Genomic DNA, 7,850 nt, shown 5'->3' with positions numbered 1-7,850 from the left:
GTTGCGTAGATGGCTCTATAGTATCTCAGTGTATAAACTGCTCGTCAAAAGTTAAGAGTGTTACTAGAATTCAAATAGAACAGTTGAAAATAGAAATGTATTTTTTAAAATATTTCGATTTATTCAAAAATTTCAGGAAAATCCTAAAGAGCCGCGTAGATGCAAACTAGAAATAGACGGCAAAATTATAGAACAAGTAATGAAATTTAATTACCTAGGAGTAGAGATCACTAGTGACAGGGATATAAGAACAGAGACCACAAGGCAAGCATCAAAAGCGGCAAGAGTAAGTGGTTGCCTCCGAGAAACCATATGGAGAAACAAATATCTGACCACGGAAAGCAAAATGAAAGTATACAAGACAACAGTAAGACCAATCCTAACATAAAACAGCGGAGACAAGGACCGATACAAGAAAACGAAACAACAAATCATGTCAATGTCCACATTGAATAATGATATCTACCATTAATAACGAGGCTAGTTTTATCTAAACTATTGGCTGAAACAATTGATGCCACAAAAGGCAAAACATTCCTCAACCCAGGAGCAAAAAAGATTTATACAAAAGTTTTATTATCTATATAATATATTATAATTAAATATTTAGGATACTCACTACTAAATTTAGCTTCCACAATGTTATTTTAATGCAATAAAATATATTATTGCCTACTATTATATGTTTAAAAGATTACAATTAATAAAGGATAACTCTGAGATAGCGCGTTATGGTTGTCTACTAGAGTGAAAAGAAACATCCAAAACACATCTCTCTACCCACGCAGTTCACAAAAGCCATAAGTTTCGAAAATTAAAATCCCAGCGGTTCCAAATCTTGTTTCGTAATTCTATCACCGAAACAGTAAAAAACAACCGAATAAATCACTAGAAGAATGTAATAATGTATAATAATATCTAATTTGTTTTGATTTACGGTTCTTTTTTGCAGGATTCTTTCGGATGCCAGAGAACTATCCACGTTTCCGAATCTGAACGGCACCAGCGCCCTGGAGAACTCTGAGATAGCGCGTGGGCGGGGATTTCTTCGGTGCCAGAATCGCTGTGTAGCACGTGCCCCAGGTTAAAGAGTCTGTAAGTAAATTGTTGTTACACTATACAACTAATACAAATAATTCTGGCTAGGATTTAAATGATATATCTTGTGCAAAATGTTGTCACACTATACAGATGTTGTCAAAAACGTCATCATCTTTATACACTCCTGTCTCCTTATCAGGTATCAAAGAAATCTATCGAGTTATACTTAGAGTAATTGTTTTAGTAAAAATTGCTAAATTGTTTTATAATTGAAAATATTTAATTGAAGTAGAAACAAAATAGAAATAGAACAAAAGCAATAACTTTTTTTTTAATTTTAAGTAATCAGACTTGCGTAACAAAATACAATTTAGTCCATAAGTATATTGTGCAATTACAAGCAATTTGTTCGATAATTCGATTTAAATTTATGGAGCTGAATCGGAAACTTTGGTTAGGGTCGGTTGATTATTTGTCCTAAATTCGAGTTACCATTTTCCTTTAGGGTAAACTGGTCCATACTGGGACGCAGTCCATAGTGGGAATTTCACTTCTTCTTCTTCTTCAGTGCCTTATCCGGTCCGGATGTTGGCGATCATCAAGGATATCATGGTTTTATTGACTACTCTGCGAAACAGCTCCGCGAAGGTCATCCCAAACCATTGTCGGAGGTTTTTTAACTACGAGATACGACGACGTCCCGGTCCCCTCCTGTCAAATACTTTACCATGCATAACGAGTTGAAGAACTCGATATTTTTCTTCTTACCGCATTAAGTGCCCGAATCTCACTGTCCTGGCTATTTTGTCGTCGCGGCAGAGCTATATTTCAATGTGTGTGCTATCATAAAAGTGCCGCCTCCGAATCTTGTGTTAGTTTTTAATTAGTACTGTGCGTTTCGATATTTTGAAAATTCAGGTGAGTGTCCAGCTGAACAGATTTATTTTATTGTTCAGATTTTTTAGAATAATCCGCCGGAATGCATCCTTTTGGACTTGGATTTGGTATAGATATGTAAAACATCATCATCATCATTTAACCCGGATCTATCCACTGCTGGATATAGGTCTCCCTCAGTCTTTTCCATGTATTTCTGTTTTGTGCTGTTTGCATCCAATTTTTGTCGATCCGTTTTATGACATCAGACCATCTTGTTGGTGGACGACCTCTACTTCGATGTGCTTCTTGTCTCGGTCTCCACTGTATTATTCGCTGTGTCCATCTGTTATCCGACATTCTAGCTATGTGCCCCGCCCAGTTCCACTTAAGGGTCATAATTCTTTCTATGGCATCTGTCACTCCTGTTCTCCGTCTTATTTCCTTGTTCGTGATCCGATCCCTACGAGAAATGCCTAACATCGATCGTTCCATGGCTCTTTGGGTAACACAAATTTTATTTCTTACTTTCTTGGTTAGTGTTAATGTCTCTGCACCATATGTTAGTACTGGCAAACACGCACTAATTAAAGACTTTTCTTTTAAGACACATAGGCAGTTCTGATTCAAGAACATAGCTTAGCTTGCCGAATGCCACCCAAGTAAATCCTATGCGGCGGCTTAGTTCGCATGTTTGTTTATCTCTTCCTATGCGTATCTCATGTCGTAAGTACTTACATGAGGTGGTTTCTTCAATATGCATGCCATTTACTGAAATGTTTTCGCTTAATATAAGATTTGTCATGATTTGTGTTTTTGTGTGGTTGATTTTTAATCCTACTTGTAGGGAGGCTAGGTATAGTTTCTCCAGTTGCGATACTGCATCATCTATTCTGTCAGCAAAAAGGACAATATCGTCAGCAAACCTCAAATGACTAAGCATTTCTCCATTGACATTAATTCCTTTTTCACTCAGATTTGCGTTCTTAAACATATGCTCTAATAATGTTGTAAACAATTTTGGCGAAATTGTGTCTCCCTGTCGCACTCCCCGTTTTATTTTAAATACGTTGGTCTTTTTATCTGCCAGTTTCACACTTGCTGTCCCATTTTGATAGATGTATTTTATCATGTTTATATAGCGATGATCTATACTGCACTCTGTTAAGGCTTTTAACATCTTTTGATGACTTATTGTGTCGAAAACTTTTTCATAGTCAACAAATATCATGACTTATGGCTTGTTATATTCAACACTCTTTTCTATTAAGTTCTTAATTACTTGTAAATGATCATTCGTGCCATATCCTGCTCTAAAACCTGCTTGCTCTCTTGGCTAATAGAAATCCAACTTACTTCCTAGCCTGTTGGTAATAACTCTTGTAAATAGCTTATATACTTGTGACAACAAGCTAATGGGCGGTAGTTTCTAAGGTCGCTGATATCTCCCTTCTTATGAAGTAAGAAGGGTGTTATCGCTTCGCACAAACATTTATTGAACAGTTTAGCAAGTGTCAGTAAGAGCTTATTTCCTCCTAGTTTTAGGCTTTCGGTCATTACCCTGTCTTCACCTGGAGATTTATTGTTCTTCATCACCCGAAGTGCATTTTTAATTTCGTCAACAGTTATGTTCGGCATTAATTCTGAGCCTTGATTCTCTATCTTTGGTAAGGGGCGTCTTTCATCGGATTCACTTGTTTCATATAGTTGTCTGTAGAAGTCTTCCACTGTTTTCACTATTTTTTCCTTATCAGTCACAATGTCGTCTTATTTATTTCTTAACTTATGTATGTTCTTTTTTCCTGTGGACATGTTGAGTCTTAGAACTTTCAGACTTTTATTTTTCTCTATCACCCTTGTCAATGCGGTCCATGCGGTCCATGCTTAAATATACTAAAACATGTTAAACATGTTCATTTTTTGCAGAATTACATATGTCGAGACGTCTAAGATCCCAACTATCAGCAGTTTTCGAAAAAGGGATAGAGGATCATGAAGTACATGCAAGGTCTATGCATTCTGCAGTAGAAGATGTTGTAGAAAATCAAATGTCATTATTGAGTGCATCCAACAAGCATGCGTAAGCAAGTCGGCTCTACAACGGAAACGAAGAAGTTCAAATTAGCTATTGAAGCTAATGAAGAAAACACAAATGATTTTGAATAAGGACGAAACCATGGTTTCAAAACAATATTTACAAGTAGAGAGGAACAGCTATTGTGCGAATACATAATTCAGTGAATTAGCTTATAAGTATGCCATTAGTAATAATAAAAGGGTGCCTCTAGCTTAACACGAGAAAAAAATAGCTGAAGTCGAATGGTTGAATAATTTAAGGAAACGACACCCTATGTTATCGCTTCAAAAACCAGAAGCAACTAGCCTTGGAAAGACCACCAGCTTCAACAAGCATAATGTGGCTACATTTTTCACAAACTTGAGAAGTGTGATAACGAACTAAATATACAATTGTAATGAGACCGGTGTCACCAATGTGCATAAACCCGGAAAGGTACTAGCTAGCATTAAACAAAAACAAATTGGAAAAGTGACAAGCGCTGAAAGAGGCACATTAATAACAAGTGCACTGTAATATGCGATAATGCGATTTTTGTGCCTCCATTCTTTGTATTCACGAGGAAAATATTTAAGCCTTTCATACTTACTGGGGCAGCATCGGCCTCTGGTTGGATGACGGGAGACAATTTTTTGAAGTATATAGAGCACTTTTTCTAACACGTGCGATGCAATAAAGAATTCTCAGTTCTAATAATTCGTGTATTCTTTTGTGTTCTATTAAATCTGTGTAAAAATAATATGATTCTTTTATTGATATTGCTGCCCCATTGCATCATAAATTATAACCGCTCGACGTGAGCTGCTTCTTCCCATTTAAAAGATTTTATAACCGAGGAGTTGATGACTGAAAATGGAAATGGTAACAAAAATAAGGCTAACGATAATAATCAGGATGTGGAAGATGGTCACAATGTAGATATTCAAGATGTAGAAAATGTTCAGGATGTAAAAGAACCACGACACGTCAGCCCAATTAATAGCCCACCCAATATAATAACCGCTCAGCAAATTAGGCCACATCTCAAAGCTGCTCCTAGGAAAAACCTTAGGAAAAGTAGAAAGAAGCTACAGTAATAATAACAGATACCCCCATTAAAGATGCCATAAAATAGCAGCATAAAGAAAGATTGGCTAAAAAACATTTTCAGAAGAGAAAAGGGCTAAAAAAGTTAAACGTTAAGTTTTTAATGACGACATTAGTTCGAACAGTGATATTAGTGAAGAGATTTGACAATGATTCGAGCGATTTAGAAAACTTCACATCAGACAATCATGATTTGTTTATTCAAAATCAGAACTATGTTATAGTAAAATACATGACAAAAATTTGTTAAACATTATGTCGGTCAGGTTAAGATAAGTGGAGACGAATATAATATCTCTCATGAAGAAAATTGTGGTCAGCAAATTTGTTTTTTTCGACAAACCCGATGCAGATACCGTAGGAGCAAAAAAAATTTTACTAAAGCTGCCCCCTTCTGCCATTAGGAGAAGTACAGCTAGGACTGCTCGCCAGTTTATATTCCCTGTAAATTTTTTCCAATTTAAAATAGAGTAAAAGTGTCTTTTATTAAAAATCTCACTATGGACACCTATAATTCCCACAATGGACCATATAGTGGTTCATAGTGGAACATGTGGTCCATAGTGGGACTTGCTGAAGTCCCACTATGGTTATAGTTAAATAAAATTTATTATAAATAAAGGATTACTTGAAATTATTATTAGTTTGCTTACATCCATACCCAGGCATAGGTACCCTTACTATAATTTAAAAAAAGGCTTAATCAAGGTGATTTACTCTTAAAAAAAACGTCACACTATGGACCAGTTTACCCTATAGAAAGTAACCAAGACTTAGGAAATAAGTTTTTCCCTTTCTATTGCTATTCCTTTTGGTAAAAATTATTCTCAATAAATTAAATCCGAAGTTAATATTATGATGAGAAATCATAGTTAGTATGAGAAGTTTTTTCTCTTTTTTTATATAAAGATAAAGGCAAACTGGAAGCAGACCGAAGGATTTGCTCTACTACAGACCTGGCTTTATTTTTTTCAATTTTACCAGATTTAGGTGTAAGAGCTACCCTTATGAACCTCCACGCTCTTGGTACTTACCTTATTCCTAAGGTAGCCTGTAGTATGATACATAATTTTTTTGTACAGAACGTTATTTTCCTCCCAAGCCGGTAATTTATAGTCTCCAGTGCGGGGTGTTGCCATATGTCTAGTGGTATGGTTCAGTTTCAGACGCAGGAATGTGTTTTTGGGGCCTCTTTACCATTCCGAGCATATTCACCTGACTTATTTAATATGAAGCTATATCCATCTGAGAGTCTCTAAAGAAAACTGAGATTTCTGTAGTGTGTACGATCTCCTCACAATGCTTTCTCCATGATTTTCCTTTGGATAGTAGATAGTTTCAAATGAAGCGGCGCAGGTCACACTGCTAAACAAAAAGACCAACGTTGGAAAGCCACAATACAACATTGTAGACCTTACAAAGGTAAACGACCAAGAGGAAGACCACAGATGAGATGGATGACATCAAAAGAATAGCTGGAATAAATTGGAAGTAAGTTGCTCAGAATAGAGATCGATACAAGGAGTTGGAAGAGGCATATGTTCAAAAATGGACAAAAGAAGGTCAAAAAGAAGAAGTAGACAGTCTATTTTATTTCTAACTATGTGACGTGTACAATCTTTTATTTTGTAGTTGGAAGTAAGTGTCTGTTACAGCCAGTGTTCTGCTTTAAACTGTTGCTTACAAATGGGATTTTAAAACTGTTTTCTTCTTTGAGTATTCTGCACAGATTTAAGCCTCCACAACAATGTTATTTTCAATCTTTTGTGGCATAAAATAATAACTTGTCTGCTGGTAAGCCAGTCCATTGACGAAGGTTTTGGGACCACGAATATTTTTTTCAATCAAATGAACTTAAAGTCTATTGATGTTTAAATGGGAGATAGATTTGAGTATTAATTAATTAGACTTGTGGAAATATGACGATTACGCTTGCTAGTAATAAGAATCATAAATACTTTTATATTGTATTGTATTAATAGACATGTGTATTTTTATTTCAGTGATCTAAAGTCCAACAAACTAAATGCAGTTCCTGATTTAAACAGATGTAAAGATATGAGAGTTCTGTAAGTATTTCTATAAAAAACTGTTAAACTATACTAATTTTGTAATTTTAGAGATCTTGCCAGTAACAATATTCAAGACATCGAAGGGCGGCCATTTCGGGGGATGTATCTAATGCATGATTTGCTGCTAGCGCACAATATGATCGAGTATATTCCACAAGATGCTTTCTACAATTTATCTAAGCTGCAAGTACTGTAAGTACTAATTTTAGCTTAGTACACATATGTTGCTTTTATTGTTCTTAATATTACGAAATACAAAAGTATATCACATATATTTAGATTAATGAAACATTTTTGAAACCAAACGAAAGTAATAAATGTGTAAGACAGGAAAATTATTTTTAGCAAACCTTATGTTGACGGAAACACAGTTTGCCGTCAAAACTTTATTTTAAGCTGGAAGAAGACTTCTTTTTCTAAAAGTTTCTATTATGGAGGGGGGCAATTATCATGACCACGCTGACTTTCGAAGCAGATGTTCTAAAGAGTTGTTTTGAGCTACAACCATACTATGCTTTTAGATTTTTTAGCTAAGGTATTCGTCTTCTTGACACGCTACTTCTGCCTTTTATTTTTGCTCTCATATAAACCGCAAGATGTTGTATTTTTCACCATGCATGGGATCTTCACAATCCTTCGATATATCTTTATCTCAAAGGGGTTCAACTCCATACTATAGGATCCCTATGCATATAATA

At 35.4% G+C, this 7,850-nt stretch overlaps 1 long non-coding RNA gene across 1 annotated transcript; it reads left to right on the top strand.

The window, feature by feature from the left end:
* The first annotated feature begins 1,034 nt into the window (after positions 1 to 1,034).
* Positions 1,035 to 7,342, top strand: LOC140431520 (uncharacterized). The gene is made up of 3 exons (XR_011949691.1): positions 1,035 to 1,095; positions 7,084 to 7,149; positions 7,201 to 7,342. It is a non-coding gene; the product is annotated as an uncharacterized lncRNA (long non-coding RNA).
* Positions 7,343 to 7,850: the final 508 nt, after the last annotated feature.

Source organism: Diabrotica undecimpunctata, unplaced genomic scaffold (genome assembly GCF_040954645.1).
Source record: "Diabrotica undecimpunctata isolate CICGRU unplaced genomic scaffold, icDiaUnde3 ctg00001286.1, whole genome shotgun sequence".
NCBI lineage: Eukaryota > Metazoa > Arthropoda > Insecta > Coleoptera > Chrysomelidae > Diabrotica > Diabrotica undecimpunctata.
The sequence above is the reverse complement of the archived record's forward strand: the minus strand, read 5'-3'. Positions and strand labels throughout refer to the sequence as shown.